We start from the raw sequence: 20200 nt of genomic DNA, 5'->3' as shown, positions 1-20200 counted from the left end.
AACACAGCAGAATTCTCAACACAAACCATCAGGGCAAGAAGAGCTTCTTGGAGTGACATATTCCAAGCCCTAAAAGAAAACAGCCTCCAACCCAGATTGATGTACCCTGCAAAAATGTCTCTCAAAATTGATGGAGAAATAAGATACTTTCATGACAAAGAGCACCTTAGGAACTTTGTAAATACCAAACCAGCAATCCAAAGAATTTTGCACAATATCCTAGGAACAGACATTGAGGATCATAACCCCAGGAAGCAAAGCAGAATGAACCCATCTGGCATGACAAGAAATTAAATGTAAAGGGGGAGAACCCAACAAAAAGAAAAAGTCAGGGCAATGATAAGTCAGTAAGTTTCAGTTATAATCATCAACATTAATGGCCTCAATTCACCAATCAAAAGAAACAGACTGGCAGAATGGGTCAAGAAGCAAAATCCAACAATATGCTGCATACAAGAAACACACTTCATTCAAAAGGAAACTCATAGACTGAAAGTTAAAGGGTGGAAAGCAACGCTTCATGTTACAGGAACCCCGAAAAAAAGCAAGAGTAGCTATCCTCTTTACAGACCAAGTAGATTTCAAACCAACACTGATTAAGAGAGATGAAGAAGGACACTGCATCCTTGTAAAGGGAACAATCCAAGAGGAAGAGATGACAATCATAAATATCGATGCACCAAACACTAGTAAACCCAACTATATAAAACAAATACTAATGGACATGAAAAGTCATATATGCACTAATACAATTGTAGTGGGGGACCTCAATACCCCACTGTCACAAATAGATAGATCAACTAGGCTAAAATTAAGTAATGAAATACTAGAACTAAATCAAACTCTTGAACAAATGAACTTAACAGATGTTTACAGAGTCTTCCACCCCACAAAATCAGCATACACATTCTTCTCAGCTGCACATGGGTCATTCTCCAAAATAGACCACATACTCACACATAGAACATGTTTAAGTAAGTGCAAAGGAATTGAAGTTATCCCCTGTATATTATTAGACCATAGTGCAATGAAATTGGAGATCCATAGCAAAAGAAACAAAAAATTTCATAAACACATAGAAATTGAACAACACACTTCTGAATAACCAATGGGTCACAGAGGAAATTAAAAGAAGAAATCAGACAGTTCCTTCAATTAAATGACAATGACAATACAACATATCGCAATCTATGGGACACAATGAAAGCGGTCTTACAAGGGAAATTCATACCAGTGAATAGGCATATTAGGAAAACAGAACGAGCCCAATTAAACAACCTGATGCTGAAGCTCAAGCTTCTAGAAAAAGAAAAGCAGGACAAACCCAAAGCTCATACAAGGGAGGAAATTATAAAGATCAGAGGAGAAATCAATGCAATGGAGACTAAGAGAATGATACAAAAAAATCAATGAAGCCAAGAGTTGGTTCTTCAAAAGAATCAACAAAATTGACAAACCCTTAGCCTACCTTATCAGAAAAAGGAAAGAAAAGGCCAAAATCTATGCAATTAGGAATGAAAAGGGTGAAATTACAACAGACCCAGCAGAAATCCAGAGGATCATCAATACCTACTTCCAGAACCTATATGCCAATAAGATGGAAAACACAGAAGAAATGGACAGATTCCTAGATACATATGAATTGCCAAAGTTGAACGAAGAAGATCTAAAAATTCTGAACAACCCAATATCAACCAATGAAATTGAAAACATAATTAAAAACTTAACAACTAAGAAAACCTCAGGCCCTAATAGCTTCACTGCTGAATTCTACAAGACATTTAGAGAGGAACTACTGCCACTACTGTTTAAACTCCTCAATGAAATTGAAAGGGAAGCAATACTCCCAAATTCATTCCTGGAAGCAAGCATCACCTTGACCCCAAAGCAGAGAAGACCCAACCGAAAAGGAAAACTATAGGCCAATCTCACTAATGAACATAGATGCAAAAATCCTTAATAAGATACTGGCAAATAGAATGCAGAAGATCATCAAGAAGATCATACACCCTGGTCAAGTGGGATTCATCCCAGGGATGCAGGGATGGTTCAACATACCCAAATCAATCAATGTAATACACTAAATCAATAGAGCCAAGGACAAAAACCATATGATTATCTCCATAGATGCAGAAAAAGCATTTGATAAAATCCAACATGCATTTATGATAAAAACCCTACAAAAAATTGGAATAGATGGTCTCTACCTCAAGCTGATAAAAGCCATCTATGAAAAACCAACAGCCAATATCATACTAAATGGTCAAAAACTGAAATCCTTCACAATAAAATCAGGAACAAGACAAAGATGTCTACTATCACCACTCTTATTCAATTTTTTTTTGGAAACATTAGCCACAGCAATTTGACAAGAGAAAGCAATAAAAGGAAAAAAGATAGGAAATGAAGAAGTCAAATTATCATCATTTGCAGATGACATGATACTCTATATGGAAGACCCTAAGAACTCCACCAAAAGTCTTCTAGACTTAATAACCAAATTCAGTCAAGTAGCTGGTTACAAGGTCAACACACAAAAATCAATAGCTTTTCTCTAAATGAATGACAGACTCACTGAGCGAGAAATAAGGAAAACAATTCCTTTCACAATAGCATCCAAAAAACTGAAATACCTAGGAATCAACCTAACGAAAGAAATCAAAGATCTCTTCTCGGAAAAATATAGCACTCTGAAAACAGAGATTTAAGATGATATCAGAAAATGGACAGACATCCCCTGCTCCTGGGTAGGAAGGATTAGTATAGTGAAAATGGCCATACTTCCAAAACTGCTATATAGATTCAATGCAATTCCAATTGAGATCCTAGAAGCATACTTCATGGACCTTGAGAAAACAATCCAAAAATTCATTTGGAACAAGAAAAGACACAGAACAGCAAAAGCAATCCTAGGTAACAGAGACATGGCAGGGAGTATCACAATCCCCAACCTGCAACTATGCTACAAAGCTACTGTGACAAAAACAGCACAGTACTGGCAAAGAAACAGACCTGAGGAATAGTGTAACAGATTTCAAGATGCAGAAACAACTCCAAACACACTCAGCCATCTTATCTTTGATAAAGGAACCAAACACCCTCACTGGACGAAAGATAGCCTCTTTAATAAATGGTGCTGGAAAAATTGGGTTTCAACTTGCCAAAGATTAAAACTAGACCTATATCTCTCACCATGCACTAAACTAAAATTGAAATGGATTAAAGATCTAAATATTAAAATAGAAACTCAGAACCAGTTGGAACAGAGGTTAGGTAGAACTCTTGAAGACATTGATGTAGGAAAAGATTTTATGAACAAAACCTCAGTTGCCTGTGAACTAGCACAAACAATCAACAAGTGGGAACTCTACTTATTAAAAAGCTTCTGCACAGCAAGAGAAACCACCAGCAATGTGAAGAGACAACCCACAATGTGGGAAAAAATCTTCACCTGTTCTTCATCAGACAAAGGTCTACTATCTCGAATCTATAAAGAACTTAAAAAGATCAGACCTCTCAAATTTAAAGACCCAATCTGAAAATGGGCATCTGAAATGAACAGACATTTCTCAGACAAAGAAGTAGAAATAGCAAATGAATACATGAAAAAATGTTCAACATCACTGGTCATTTGAGAGATGCAAATGAAAACAATGCTGAGATTCCACCTCACACCAGAAAGAATGGCTGCTATCATGAAATCAACCAATAACAAATGCTGGCAGGGCTGTGGGGAAAGAGGAACACTTCTCCACTGCTGGTGGGAGTGTAGACTTGTGCAACCACTGTGGAAATCAGTATGGAGATACCTCAAAGTACTAGGACTGGAAGTCTCATTTGACCCCACTATTCCAGTGCTGGGAATCTTCCCCAAAGAATTAAAAGAATCATACCACAGTGATATATGTGCACCCATGTTCATAGCAGCACAGTTTGTGATAGCTAAAACTTGGAAACAGCCCAAATGCCCATCAACTGGAGACTGGATAAAGAAAATGTGGTTTTTTTATAAAATGGAGTGCTACTCAGCCATAAAAAATGAGAAATTAGAGACATTTATAGCTAAATGGATGCACATTGAGGCGATACACTTAAGTGAAATAAATAGGACACACATGTATAAATACCTAATAATTTCTCTGGTGTGAGAAACTGAAAGTGAAAATAAGGACTAAAATGCATAATAGGTAATGTGAAATAAGAAGAAAAGGGGCAAAGGGGAAGGAAGTGGGAGGGGTGGGGAAAAGAAAGAAGGGAATGGAATTAATATGAGAAAATGGAAAAATAGGAACAAAATCTTTGTAAATAGGGAGGACTGAAGGGGTTGAAGGGAGGGCTGGGCAAGGGTGAAAAATAAGAACCAAGAGAGATTATGTAAAGGTGCAAATTTCCAATGATGAATGCCATTATATTGTATACCTAAAATGTACCAATGATTAGAATGAATAATCAATAATGCAAAATAGCAAGAAAATGTCGAAAGGGTTAGGGGTAGTGGGAAAGACAGGGGGTAAAAAGAAGGGAAAGGAAAAATGCTGAGAAATGGAAAAAATGGAAATAAAGTCTTTGTAAATAGGGAAGGGTGGAGGGGGCTGAAGGGAGGGCAAGGAATGGGGAAAAGATAAGAACCAGGATGCATCATGTAAAGGTACAAGGTCCCAATGAGAAATGTAATTATGTTGTATACCTAAAATGTACCAATAAAAGAATTTAAGAAAAAAAAATCATATGACAAACGAATGAGACATAAAAATATACAAAACAAAAAGGGTTGAATTTTTCAAAACATTAACAAAAATAACAAATTTTGAGCTACAATAATCAAGAAAAAAAGAAGAATCAATTTTAAAGTACTCAGAGGGGCATTACAACTGGCACTACAGAAAAACAAAGGATCGTTGTCTTGGTTACCTTCTTGTCACTGAGACACAGCACCTGGTATGTGCCAATTAAAGGAAAAGAGGTTTATTTTGGCTCACAGTTTATAAAGATTTCAGTCCATAGTCACTGGCTCCAAGGCAGGGCAGCATGGCAGAGGAGAAACAGCTCGTGGCATGGCAGCACGAAGCAGAAAGAGGGATCAAGGGAGGCAGGAGGAAGATATGCCCTTCTAGACCACGCCCACTGTGGCTCACCTCCTCCAACCAGGCTTCACCTCCCAACATCACATTTAGCTATAAACTCATCAGCAGAACAATCACATCCCTATGATCTAATCGCTTCCCCAAACTCCCACCTGTGAGCACATGAGGTTTGGGGGAAACATATAGATATAAACCATAAGAATCATGAAACTATTAAAGTTGCATGCATAGAAATTTGGTAACCTAGAAAAAATTAATAAATTTCTAGTCCAATATAATTTAGCAAGACAGAATAAAGGAGAGGTAGATAATCTGAAATGATCAATAAAGAGTAAGGATATTAAATCAGTGATGAAAAGTCTCCCCAGCAGGACCAGATGGTTTCCCTGATGAATCACACCAAACATTCAAAGAGCTAATACCAGTGCTTCTCAATTTCTTCAAAGAAAGCAAGGAAGAGGAATACTTGAACATTATTTTTATGAGGTTACTGTTACACTAATACTAAAATAAGGAGAGTATATGTAAAGAAAATTGCATGCCCTTATAATCATCGATGTAAAAATCTTCAAAAGAATACCAGCAAATTGAATTCAAAAAGGTAATAAAAGAATAATCCACCAAAATCAAATAGTATTTACCCCTGCTGTGGAAAAATTGTGATGCATCATGTCACAAACTAAAGGACAAAATCATGGTCATACCATCAGATGCAGGAAAAGAAATTGACAAAATCTACACTTTTCATTATAAAAAAATTTCATCAAGTTAGAGATTTAAAAAATGTAACTCAACACAATATAGGCCATATCTAAAAGTCCACTGTTCATATCCTCAAATATGAAAACTTGAAAGCTTTTCCTGTTAAATCTGGAACAAGACGAGGGTGTTGCTCTTACCACCTCTGTATTGCAAGTCCTTGCAAAAGCAATTAGGCAAGAGAAATAAATAAAAGTTGTTCAAACAAGATAGGTAAATGTGCACCACAGTTTGCTGATGACATGATATTATAGTTTCAAAACCCTACAACCGTCATCAAAATCAGTTAGAATAAATGAATACAGCAACATAGCCAGACATAAAATGAATATGCAGAGCATGCCCACCAGCCACCAGCTTGGCAGTGTGGGGCCCAGAGGTTGCAGGCTGACTGGGACCTGCTTTCTGTGGCTTACTCCACCAGCTTGTGACTTGGATGGGCTTGCAACCCAGACAGGCTTGGACCCAGACAGGCGGAGAGGGTGAGGACCACCCCTCACCCCTCGCCCCCCCAACCAGGCCACCAGCCTCCAGCTTAGCTGCAGGGGAGCCTCCAACAACAGGCCCCACCCCACCCCTTCCCCCACCCCCCAACTGAACAGGGCCTCTGGCCTTTTGGCAGTGGAGCTACTTGGTCCCACACTACAGGGCCACAGGGGGACATAAAAGCCATTGTCCTGAGCTGCAGAAGTCAACAGCAGAGGGCTTCTTTCAGGCTCCCTGATGAAAACAAGCCCACTGGAAAAGTGAAGATAATCTCTGCAATAAAGGCACACCAAACCACAGTACTTGGTAAGTTGGAGGGATTATCACCTCCCATCAAAACCTGGACTATCTTCAGGGGAAGGGCAGCTGAAACTTGCACTAGAACCTTGCAGAGTTCAAACCTGCAGGAGTACAGGGAGCTCAACTTGGGACTTGCAAGCCAGAAATCTGCCTGAATCTCACAGGCCTGGGACTAGCTTCCTGAGACTCATTGACTTATAACTGCACTCTGCTGCCAACATTGTTTATTGTGACAGCAGAGACATACCCTAAAGGAGGCCCTTCATTTGTATCTTGTATTTATTATTTTCAAAATTACCATATTTTTTGCTCTTATTTTTAATATTTTTTTCTTTTCTACTCTTTTAAAATTACTATTTTTCTCTTCTATTTTCTTTCTCTCTCTCTCTCTCTCTCTCTCTCTGCCTTGCTCCCTTGCTTTCTCACATTGTGCTTCATCTCCCCTTTGTGTTCCTCTTCTAGCCCTAATTTATATTTCTTCTTTATTTGTCTTTTCTTCACTTTCCTTCTCTTGCCTGCGCTCTCTGGCCTCACTGCTAACCTTCCCCTATCCTTCTACTTGCCTATTCCTCCCACCCCAGCTCCTTCTAACTCCCCATACTGAATGGTAAATTTCCTATATTGAAGAGTTTATCCAATATAAGCATATATTGGGTTGGCCCTTGATTTTGATTTAATTCACATAGTTAAAGGTGATAGATTAATAACTACCACAAACTGTCATTCTCTAAGATGTATTTGGTGCTATCGTGTGGCTGATAGTATCACTTGGGCCTGATTGATCTAATCAGTTGTCCTTCCTGGTATAATGAAAATGAGATAGCCTCAGAGCCATTAGAAATTCAAAACCTAAAGACCAGCTATATCTGGAAGACACCTCTGAGAAGCAATCATTCCATAAGTGTTCTAAATACATCAACAAAGATACTTACAATACGCAAATTCAAAATATTAAACCAGGAACTAAACCAAGTACAGTACCAAAAACAAAAATGGAAGATGTTTAAGCAAGTCACAAAATCAGACTTCCACCCCACAAAAGGCAAATTCTGGGGAAAATGAGATTGAAAAGTCTGATAATCAACCACCTTGACACCCTGAACTGATAGCACAGGAAGTAACAAAACAGATGAATGAAGCTTTAGAAAAAATTCAAAGCAGATATAATCTCCCAGATAACTACAGAGATGGTGAGCAGAGTGAAAGACATGATTAGAGGCTCTAGGAGAGAAACTGATAAAAAAAAATAGATGAGCTCAGAAACATGCTGGAAGCCAGGAATGCCCAGCATAAGAAAGAAATGGAAACCATTCTCGCTCAACATAAGTAAGAAATGGAATCCATGAAACAGATTCAAACACATATTCAGGAGATTAAAAACTCCATTAAAAGCATGCAGAGCAGGTTAAGGGAATCTGAAGATAGAATATCAGATATAGAAGACAGGATTGCGGTTCAGGACCATGCACACAGAGGTCTCTTCAAAATAGTAAGGGACCACGAGAAATCAATCCAGCAGCTGCTAGATGATGCAAAGAAGAATAACATAAGACAGATAGGAGTCCACGAGAAAACAGAAGAAAGTAGAATTGACATAAAAAAAATTGTTCACAGAAGTAATAGTAGAAAACTTCCCAGACAGAGGTAGACAATTGGACATACAGATAAGTGAGGCAAATAGAACTCCAAATAGCCATGATCAAAAAAATCTACATCTAGACATATAATAGTCAAGATCCCAGAAACCCAACAGAAAAACAAAATCCTACAAGCACTTAGAGAAAAGAAACAAATCACCTACAAAGGAAAGCCCATCAGAATCACAGCAGACTTCTGAACACAAACCCTCAAATCAAGGAGAGCCTGGAGTGAAATATTTCAGGCCCTAAAAGAAAATAACTTCCAACCTAGATTGTTGTATCCTGCAAAATTATCTTTCAAAATCAATGGAGAAATTAAATACTCCCATGACAAAGAACACCTGAGAAATTTCATGAACACCAAACCAGCACTACAAGCAATTTTAAACACTATCCTGGAAAAAGACAATGACGGGCACAACTCCATGAGGCTCAACAGAGGGAAGCCACCAGGCAAGGTAAGAAATTAAAGGGAAAGGGGGGAAAAATAAGAAATAAAAGAGCCAACAACAGTAAAACATCATGACAAGGATGAATTAATATCTATCAATTATAACTCTCAATGTTATTGGCCTCAATTCACCAATCAAAAGAAATAGATTGACAGAATGGATTAAGAAGCAAAATCCAACAATATGCTGTATACAAGAAACACACCTAACTCAAAAACAAATTCATTGACTGAAAGTGGATGGAAAACAGTTCTCCACACCACAGGAACTGGGAAAAAAGCAGGGGTAGCAATCTTATTTGCAGACAAAGTACATTTTAAACCAAAACTAATTAAGAGAGACAAAGATGGTCACTACATCCTTTTGAAGGGAACAATCCAAGAGGAAGAGATGACAATCCTAAATATATATGCACCAAACACCAATGCCCCCAACTATACAAAACAAATATTAATGGACATGAAAAACCAAATAAGCACAAATCCAATTGTAGTGGGGGACCTCAATAAACCACAATCACAAATAGACAGATCATCTAGACAAAAAATTCACAACAAAATTCTAGAACTGAACCAAGCTATTGAACAAATGGACTTAATATATATTTACAGAGTGTTCCACCCCACAAAATCAGAATACACATTCTTTTCAGATGCACATGGATTATTCTCCAAAATAGACCACATGCTAGCTCATGGGACATGTCTAAGTACATGTAAAAGAATTGAAATTAGCCCCTGTATATTATCAGACCATAGTGCAATAAAATTGGAGATCAATAGCATAAGAAACTGCAAAAGTCCCACAAACACATAGGAATTGAATAGCACCCTCTTGAATAACCAATGGGTCACAGAGGACATTAAAGCAGAATTTAGACAGTTTCTACAAGTAAATGATAGTGACAGTACAACATACAGGAATCTATGGGACACAATGAAAGCAGTTCTACGTGGGAAATTCATAGCAGTGAATGCCCACATTAGGAAAACAAATATAACTCAGATAATTAACAGAATGCAGAACCTCAAGCTCCTAGAAAAAGAAGAGCATAACAAACCCAAAGCTCACACAAGAGAGGAAATTATAAAGATCAGAGCAGAAATCAATGCAATGGAGACTAAGAGAATGATTCAAAAAATTAATGAATCAAAGAGTTGGGTGTTTGAAAGAATAAATAAAATTGATAAACCTTTAGCCAACCTTATCAAAAAAGGAAAGAAAAGGCACAAATCCATGCAATTAAGAATTAAAAATGTGAAATCACAACAGACCCAGCAGAAATCCAGAGGATCATCAATACCTACTTGGAGAACCTGTACTCTAATAAAATGGAAAACACAGAAGAAATGGACAGATTCCTAGATACATACAAATTGCCACAGTTAAATGAAGAAGATATAGAAATTCTGAACACCCCCATTACAATGAGTGAAATTGAAAATGTAATAAAATATTTACCAACATAGAAAAGCACAGGTTCTGATGGCTTCACTGATGAATTCAACAAGACATTGAAAGAAGAACTATCACCATTACTCTTTAAAGTCATTAAGGAAATTGAAAAGGAAGCAAGGCTTCCAAATTCATTCCTGGAAGCAAGTTTTACTTTGATTCCTAAACCTTGGAAAGACCAAACCCAAAAAGAGAACTACAGGCCAACCTCCCTAATGAACACAGAAGCAAAAATCCTCAACAAGATACTGGCAAACAGAATACAGAGAGTCATCAAGAAGATCATGCACCCTGAACAAGTCAGATTTACCACAGGGATGCAAGGATTGTTCAATATTCATACATCAATAAATGCAATATACTATATTATAGTCAAGGACAAAAACCATATGATCATCTCAATAGATGCAGAAAAGGCATTTGACAAAATCCAACACCCATTCATGATAAAAACCCGACAGAAAATTGGCATACAAGGTGTTTATCTCAACCTTATTAAGTCTATCTACAAAAAACCAATAACCAACATGATAAATAAATGGTCAAAAACTCAAAACTTTCATTTTAAAATAAGGAACAAGACAAGGATGCCCACTATCACCACTCCTGTTCAATATAGTTCTGGAAACGTTAGCCACAGCAATTAGAAAAGAGACAGAAAGAAGAGGAATAAAGATAGGAAAGGAAGAAGTGAAACTGTCATTATTTGCTGATGATATGACACTTTACATAGAAGACCCAAAAAGCTCCACCAAAAGACTTCTAGACTTAATTGACAGATTCACTAGAGTAGCTGGATATAAGGTCAACACTCAAAAAACAATAGCCTTCTTATACACAAATAGCAGACTCACTGAGAGAGAAATTAGGGAAACAATTACTTTTACAATAACATCCAAAACAATGAAATATCTAGGAATCAATCTAACAAAGGAAGCAAAAGACCTCTACATGGAAAACTACAGTACCCTGAAAAAGGAGGTCGAGGAGGATATAAGAAAATGGAAATACATCCCTTGTTCCAGGGTAGGAAGAACCAATATAGTGAAAATGACCATATTTCCAAAACTGCTATATAGATTTAATACAATGCCAATTGAAATTCCAACAATATACTTCACAGAACTAGAGAAAACAATCCAAACATTCATTTGGAAGCAGAAGAGACCTAGAATAGCAAAAGCATTTCTAGGCAACAGAGACAAGGGTGGGGGTATCACAGTCCCTAACTTGAAACTATACCACATAGCTAATGTGATAAAAACAGCATGGTACTGGCAAAGAAACAGACCTGAGGAGCAGTGGAATAGATTAGAAGATCCAGAAACAACTTCAGACATACTCAGCCACCTCATCTTTGACAAAGGAGCGAACCACCCTCATTGGAGGGAAGATAGCCTATTTAATAAATGCTGTTTAAAAAACTGACTCTCAACTTTCCAGAGATTAAAACTAGACCCAAACCTATCACCATGCATGGAACTAAGAGCAAAGTGGATTAAAGATCTAAATATTAAGACAGAAACACTAAACTTTCTGGAAGATAAGTTAGGTAGAACTCATGAAGACATTGGCATAGGAAAAGATTTTATGAACAAAACCTCAGTAGCATGGGAACTAGCAGAAAGAATCAACAACTGGGATTTCATCTTATTAAAAAGCTTCTGCACTGCAAGAGAAACCACCAACAGAGCTAACAGACAACCTACAATGTGGGAAAAAAATTTTAGCAGCTATACCTCAGACGAAAGACTACAATCTAGAATACATAAAGAACTGAAAAAAATCAGGTCCCCCAAATTCAAAGACCCAATTCAAAAATGGGCATCTGAAATGAACAAACATTTCTCAGACAAAGAAGCAAAAGAAGCAAATAAACATATGAAAAAATGTTCAAGATCACTGGTCATTCGAGTGATGCAGATGAAAACAACACTGAGATTCCACCTCATCCCACAAAGAATGGCTGCTATTAAGAAATCAACTTATAACAAATGCTGGTGAGGGGGTGGGGAAAAAGGAACCCTTCTCCATTGTTCGTGGGAGTGCAGACTGGTGTGACCACTATAGAAATCAGTGTCGCAATACCTCAAAGAACTAGGGTTGGAGGTCTCATTTGACCCAGCTATTCCCCTGCTGGGTATCTTCCCAAAAGAATTAAAAGAATCATACCACAGAGATATATGTGCACCCATGTTTATAGCGGCACAGTTTGTAATAGCTAAAGCTTGGAAACAGCCCAAGGGCCCATCAGCTGGAAACTAGATAAAGAAAATGTGTTTTTTTTCTAAAATGGTGTACTACTCAGCCATAAAGAATAAGAAACTAGAGTCATTTTTAGCTAAATGGATGCATATTGAGGCCATACTCTTAAATGAAATAAATAGGACACACATGTGTAAATACCAAATAGTTTCTCTAGTGTGAGAACCTGAAAGTGTAAATAAGGATTAAAATGAATAATTGATAATTTGAAATAGAAGAAAAGGTCGAAAATGGTAGGGGTGGTAGGAGGGGAAGGGGAAAGGAAAGAAGGGAAAGGGAAAATTATGAGGAAAGCAAAAAATGGAAACAAAGTCTATGTAAATAGGGAACAATGGAGGGGGTGAAGCGTGCACAGGTAATGGGGAAAAAATAAGAACCAACATATATCATGTACATGTACAAGCACTGAATGATAAATGTAAATGAATTGTGTACCTAAAATGTACCAATGAAAGAATTTATGGAAAAATAAATAAATAAAAATAAAATAAACATGCAAAAAATAAGTAGCATTTTTATATACAAGCAATGAATTATCTGAAAAGAAAATCAAGAGAGCAATGTCATTTACACTAGCTACAAAAAGAAAAATAATCTAGGAATAAATTTAACACAGGTGATGTAATACTTGTACAGTGAAAATCAAAATTTTGATGAAAGAAGCTGAAGAATACATAAACAGTGGAAAATATTTTATGTCCATGGATTAAGAATTAATATTGTTAATATGTCCATACTGTTCCTAACCAACTGGTGCTTAGGTGAAATTCTTATCTGAATTCCAGTGTCATTCACTAAAATATAAAACAACTCTCAAAATCATATGAAACCACAAAAAATCCCAAGTTACCAAGGCAATCATGAAGATGAAGAACAATACAGGAGATATCACACTACCAGATTTCCAACTAATATTACAAATTTATAGTCATTAAAACACCACGGTAATGGCTATAGAAACACACACACACACACACACACACACACACACACACACACACACACACATCAATGGATAGGATACAGATCCCAGAAATCAATCCAGGCATGTAGAGTCAACTGACTTTACAAATTTGCCAAGAATATGTAATGAGAAAAAGGGAGTCCATTAAGTATATAGTTTTGGGGAAACTGGATGTCTACATGCATGAGGATGAAACTGGACTATTATTGGAAATAATATAAAAATCAAATTAAAATAAATTAAAATATACTATCAGAAAAACTAAAAAACTATTAAAAATATATTAAAAAAAATATGAAAGTGGTCTGGGAAAAGGACTCTGGATTTAACTCTAAAAGCATAATCAATACAAGTTCATTACAGTACTATTCACAGAGGTTAAGTTATAAAATCTACTTGTGTCTGTCAGCAGAAGAACAGAATGTGGTATTACAGTATATACACAATGGAATACTATTTCTCCTTAAAAGAGAAGAAATTTTGTCTTTTGTGACAACATGTATGAAACTGGAAAACATTATAAGTGACTTAAGTCAGGCAGAGAAAGACAAATACCATGTTATCATTTATATATGGAATCTAAAAGAAAACTCAGAACCAGAGAGAAAAATGGTAATGATATAGGTTGGTATTAGGGGAAGTAGGAGGTGATGGTGAAAGGCTACAAAATTGCAGATAAAAAATTTTGTTTCCTTTTTTTCTTCTTCTTTAGTTTTATTCCATAGTGTGGTGAATATAATAAATAATAGAGCATTGTGCGATTAAATTTCTAGAAGAAATTTTAAGTGTTTTCACTATACAAATGGTCAATTATTAAGGAGATGTATGTGTTCATTAGCTTGAGGTAATTATTCTAATATGTATTCATAAATCATACTCTAATTATAATAATTTTTGTCTATAAATCATAATATCACAAATGTATAACCCATAAATTTATAAAATATATTTTGGCAATTTACAATTTTTAAAATTACTTGAATCTCTCTCATTCTCTCTCGAAAAATCTTATCATATTGTGTTCACTCGATGCCCTAAAGTTGCTTACCAATAATTGCACTTGCAAAAATGAAACAATGAAAAAGGAATATGAAGTTTAGTTTTTATAGTATTTATTAAATCCTCAATTTAAAAACCCTTCCAGAATGTAAGGGAGAGGAGTCTGGAATAAAGAATAAAGAGCTATTTCTTGAATTGAGACTTGGGGAATGAGACCTAGTAGCACAAGAAAGGTTCTGGGATGCTCCAAAATGGAACCCAGAAAGAGACAACTTTCATTTAGTTGAGCACACCTATCCCTAAACTCACTCTCCATTCACACAGCACTGAGTCAATGTCAGAAAGTGCTGGGATAGAATGAATTCTGACCCTGAGCTTGCCACACTGGCACACACCAAGACAGAAAAAGCCTGTACGGATTTTGAAAATGACCACACCTGCCCCCAGCCTACACCATCTATGCCCCTCTGCATGAGACAACCTGTCTGCACATGTCTGATCCTATACTTGAGTACTACTGTTCCCCCAGATCCACTACTTATCCTAGTTTAAATCTACCTCTTACTTTGAAAATATTCCAAGACCTATTCTCCAGTATTTGCATTCTAGTCCCACAATCACCATCACCTCAGGGAAAGAGCCACTGTGGCAATTTCTGCTGGTGCTTCATTCCTAACCCCAGATTCGGACATCTGTAACTTTTTCTGGCCACTATAAACCACTTGACTCATGTATATGTAAAATCAAACAATCATAAAATTAATAACCTTTTGGAACAGTCTTCAACCAACGACATGTGGGTACTGATGGATGAATGCCCAGCTTCTTGCTGCTCAGATAGGACAACCCTGACATGCATCTCCTGCTTGTTTCCCATAGCTCTCTAGCACTAGTTTTGCACAATAGACACATGCTTGACTCTGCACCATTTTGGTTTTCATCTGCTGCCCATGTCATTTCCTTATTTCTCTCTACTGGTGTTTTCTGGGAATACTTGCCAAATTAACAACTGCTATTTGGATCCTTTTCTCAGAATCATTTCCTGGTAGGTGCAAAACAGGGAAGAGCCCCTCCCAGGCTATATGGAATCATTCTTTGGGCCCTAATCTTCAATATTTTCCATATCTGTCTAGCTGGGTGGTGGGCAGGTCAGAGACCAAAGCTAATATGTCAGAGTCCCTCTCCCAACCAACTTCTAAGGCTCACCTCTGTGGCCACAGGACACAATCACAGATAGGATAACAAACATCAAATCTGCCAATAAATCCAGGAACACCTCTCTCTTTTTGACAGGGTCATGTGTCCCTTCTAAATACTTCTCAGAGGCCACAGATATCAGTTCCTCAGGAACGTTCTGAAATGCATCAAGAAAGTAACAACCCCCACCTGGAAAGTAATGTGTATTCTCCAGCCAATCAATAAGGCTTCATTCGTGGGGAAACTCTTAAGCCCTGTGCCAACCTCCCTGTATAGTAAAGTGGAAAAGGCAGAAAAATGAACCAAACCTGACTCCAGTCCTTTATTTGCCATTGAATTGGTCTGTAATTTTGGGCAGGCCCACCCTTTCTTTGCTTTTGTACTAATTGCCATGATTCCCTACATGCTTACAACAAACTAATAGAATTTCCACAAGAGTGATGTGGCCATTTTCTGGTCCAGCTTGCCTTCAGAGATTGGATAACCCGTCAACTGTTAATAGGATGGTTAAGCATTTGTGAGTAATCATTAATGAACAGGAGATAAACCACACCAATGTAGAATGAAGGTTCTGCATTGGGACTTGTTATGCCTGGGTCTTTTAAGACTTTGAAAACATCAATGAAACAAATGAACATATCCAGAAACTGAAAGGGAGATACAGATAGAAGATGGTACATAGATAGATAGATAGATGATAGATAGATAGATAGATAGATGATAGATAGATGATAGATAGATGGATAGATAGATAGATAGATAGATAGATAGATAGATAGATATGCATTACAGATACAGATACAGATAAATATCTGCTCATGGGAGCAAACAGCCAGAAAGCAAGGGATCTCTTAGCAATATTTAAGCCAAGGTATTTTTGAAGCACAGGGATCAGTTTCGGGGGTTCCTGGCCATATCCCACAAACTTACACTACTGAAGAGAACAAAATCACCATTATGATTTTGGTCTTTTGGCACAACTGTTGAGATACTTCTTAAATGAGAACTGTAGAATTCTTAGCATGTGATAACTCCATCCAAATCTCTGCAATAACTTGACCCAAGTCCTGCCTGCCTTCTTGCCTCTTAAAGTCATGTCCTAGTATAACTCCAGACCCCTAAAATGCCTGCTACCAATAGGTCAGTGCTGCCAGAAGAATATGTGGTCATATGCAAAAATCACGAATCCTTCCTCAGAGCAGTTACCTTAGAAAGCTTACAGTTACCAATACCTTTTAAAGTGTATGTCTTTCACCAAAACAGTTTCTCCAAGGTCCAGAGAACTAAATTTCTTTGGAAATGTTTTGAAATATAAACCTATGGGGAAATGACTCTTGATATCCTTGAAAATCTCCATGGCAGCATTAAGTTTTAACTTCAGTGAGGCCCTCTCTTCAACCTACATTTCTGTTTCCTTTCATGAAGATGAATCTTTCTCCTACAGATGAGCATGAGTGAAAAACAAATTCAATGATCTAGTAATGTGGACTCACTCCTCACACCCAGAATGCCTCTTTGAGCTCACAGAGCCTTGAATGTCTCCACTCTTTGGTGTTAGGGATTTGAGTTCAGGTCATGCTTGATCATTCTCCTATTGTGATCAAATTATTGAATGAAACCTGTTCTTACTGGTTTAAATAGTGCATAGCTTTGCTTATTTTTAACATTAAAAATGCCCCTCTTCATTTTTATAAGAAAACTTCTCTGAAGCAGAATCATTCCTATGAGATGCCTGAACACACAAGTGTAGATCTGAGAGAGCCCTGAGTTTAGGCCCAATCTGGAAGTGCTGAACATGAGCCTATCTTTCCTGGACTCCTTAGCTTCTTAATCTACTTAGGTTTCCCCACTTTATCCAAATACATAATTATTATCTCTGCAGAACCTCTAAGCCTGGGCATTTCAGGATTATTAAATAGAAAGGTAACCAAAAATTATTGTAGGATGAGGATCCTAAGGCTGTACCATCCAGGTGATATGTGTCCCATTCCAGAGAAGTTTTGGAAAAAAATTTCCACTTGTGCCAATGTGAGCAACTTAAAGGGATCTTGGAGAAGGATGATCTCTTGGGATCAGAAATCAGGAGGATGACAATTTAATGTGTAGAGCAGGTGCAACTGTCTAAGAGGCCTGTACATACTCACCATTGGAATGATCCAGCCAAACTCCTGCTTGTTGATTCCTACCATGTAGGGCATGGTGCTGAAGTTCTTTTCAGCAGAATCTCCTCAGGAGTCTTGGGCAGCAGCACTCCATCCATCACAGTGGGCACAAAGGGGTAATGCTAGGGAAGAGAACAGCATAATATCTATGATTACTCTGCAACAGATGATGATAATACACCTCTCTCTCTCTCTCTCTCTCTCTCTCTCTCTGCATGTATGAAGATGTGGCAGGCATCATAGACTACCCTGGTGGTGGCAGTGGCCACAGAAACTCAGGGTCCTAACATCAAGGCCGTGTCTGTGAGACACTAACAGCAGAAGTTTGGGAAGCTAGTGGTGGTGAGGTGATACTGGTGGGAGAAGAAAAGGAGAATCATCACCCACATTAAAATATATATCATTACAACATACAAAAAAATTATTCTGGTGATTTATAAGAGTTGTGTATGTAATATGCTGAACTAGTGAATCCTGTTTAATTGCTACAAGGGAGATTCCAGAATTAGGTTCCTGGGAGCCTCTATCACATTATTATCACTCTTGTTTTATAGGTAGGTTCTGATTTAAACACTTGTCATATAATGCAAACTTCTTAGAATGAATTAATTACATGTAAAATATACTTATAATAAAACACCACAGGGAAAGGCTGAAGATTTTCATGACCCTGGGTAATTGTAAATTTTGTTAGTTTCTACCTCACAACAATGCTATCTACTATGCTTTTTATAAATTCATCATCTCACAAATCCACAAATTTAGCTGCAGGTCCCTATTTTTCATAGCTGTATCACATACTGCTATTACCAGTAATACAGATGTTATTGTTGACTCATTAACACTGAATTCACAGGCAAGACAATCATAAGTCAATGAACATAGCTTATCTATCACATGTGTTTTTTCCATGAGGCACATCACACCCTCCTGTGCTTAGGAAGAATATAGAGCACTTCAACACTATGCTTGAGTACTATCTTAAACCAAAGAATTATTAACAAAGGTAAATATTGCAACAAATGGGCCACTGCATAAATGCCCAAAAAGACACTTTTTAGGATGAGAGACAGAGCAATAAAGTAGATTTTCTCCTTTGAACTCATATGGCTACATGGGCATGATTTGACTCAAGTTGCTCAATGCTCTGTCAATAAGTTCATTGTAGATGACGACAGGAGTCTCCATAGTACTAGCTTGGGGATTACAAATAAATTTCAGCAAGTAAGTGAATTCACAAGTACAGAATCCCAGATTGTTAGGCTTCAACTGTGTGTACATATTTATCTCTAAAGCTGATGATATTAAATATATAACTCAAGGCACCTACATGACATTTCATTCCCTACTTGAGAGTAAAGATCAAGACAAGGGCCAAATCCTACTGTGACCATCTGACAATATGAATAGACTTTGAGTCCAATTATTGTTACTGTAAAAAGACTATTGTTCAGAGAGAGCTGCTCTGGGAAGCAGCAAGAGGAGCAGCTCATCTGAAGGAAGACATATAACAGGCCCCAAGGAGCAGGTGGTTGCCATGCATAGTGGGATATGGGATGAAGACTATGACCAAGTGAAGAAAAGACAAGAATTTCAAAAGTGAAAAAAGACTAGCAAAGGCACAGAGGTATCACTGTGCAGGGTTATAATCCCAGGACTATCAAGAAGCACTGGACTTGGAGGAATGCCTCAGGGCAGGGACAAGTAATATGGTCAGGTGACAGAGCATGTCTTCTGCATAATATCTGGCACATCCTTGATCCTCTGGTATGTTAAGTTTAACTCAATGGGAAAGGTAATTTGGCTTATAAGCAAGATCAGACTTTTAAAAGGGGACAATATATTCTAATTTAGGATTATAAAGGCAAGTCTGGTGACATCGTGAACCATGGAAATGGGGAAGAAAAGAAAAGGCAGAAAACAGAAAAAGTGCAGAATGCAAGGAGTGAGGGCTTTGATAGGGGAGCCCCTGCAGGAGAACAATGACATCATCAACCATGAGATTGATAGTGAGAGCCACTGTCTACTCAGTGCACATTGGTAGCTGCCCTGTGAGGCCATCTGCATAGTCTTGTTTGGGTCAGAAAATTCAAGAGCATCCTTCGCCTCTCTTTTCCTTACACCCCACACCCTGTTCATCAGCAAATCCTGTCATATCTTCCTTCAAATATATCTAGACACCACCTACACATCTATACTGCACTCCTCCAGCCTTATTGTAATCAGGCAGGACCCCTTGCCTGGGCTGCTGAGAAGCAGTGGCCTCCCAGGTAGTCTCTGTGCATCTGCTCTGCCTCTACCCTGCTCTCTAATTTACACTGAAGTCCAACTTCTTTGTAAAATCTGAGATGCATTACTGATTTATTCAGAGCCCTTCGGTCACCTGTGCATCTCATTCTGAATGACCTCAAATTCTGCCAGTGTCCTCTCCAACACA

At 37.6% G+C, this 20200-nt stretch overlaps 1 pseudogene; it reads right to left on the bottom strand.

The window, feature by feature from the left end:
- LOC101715447 (liver carboxylesterase 1-like) overlaps positions 1 to 20200 on the bottom strand; it is a 35927-nt pseudogene that overhangs the window by 6908 nt on the left and 8819 nt on the right.

Source organism: Heterocephalus glaber, unplaced genomic scaffold (genome assembly GCF_053883595.1).
Source record: "Heterocephalus glaber isolate CG9 unplaced genomic scaffold, H.glaber_assembly_v1.0 deba00000071, whole genome shotgun sequence".
Lineage (NCBI taxonomy): Eukaryota > Metazoa > Chordata > Mammalia > Rodentia > Bathyergidae > Heterocephalus > Heterocephalus glaber.
This window is presented reverse-complemented; position numbering and strand designations above follow the sequence as displayed.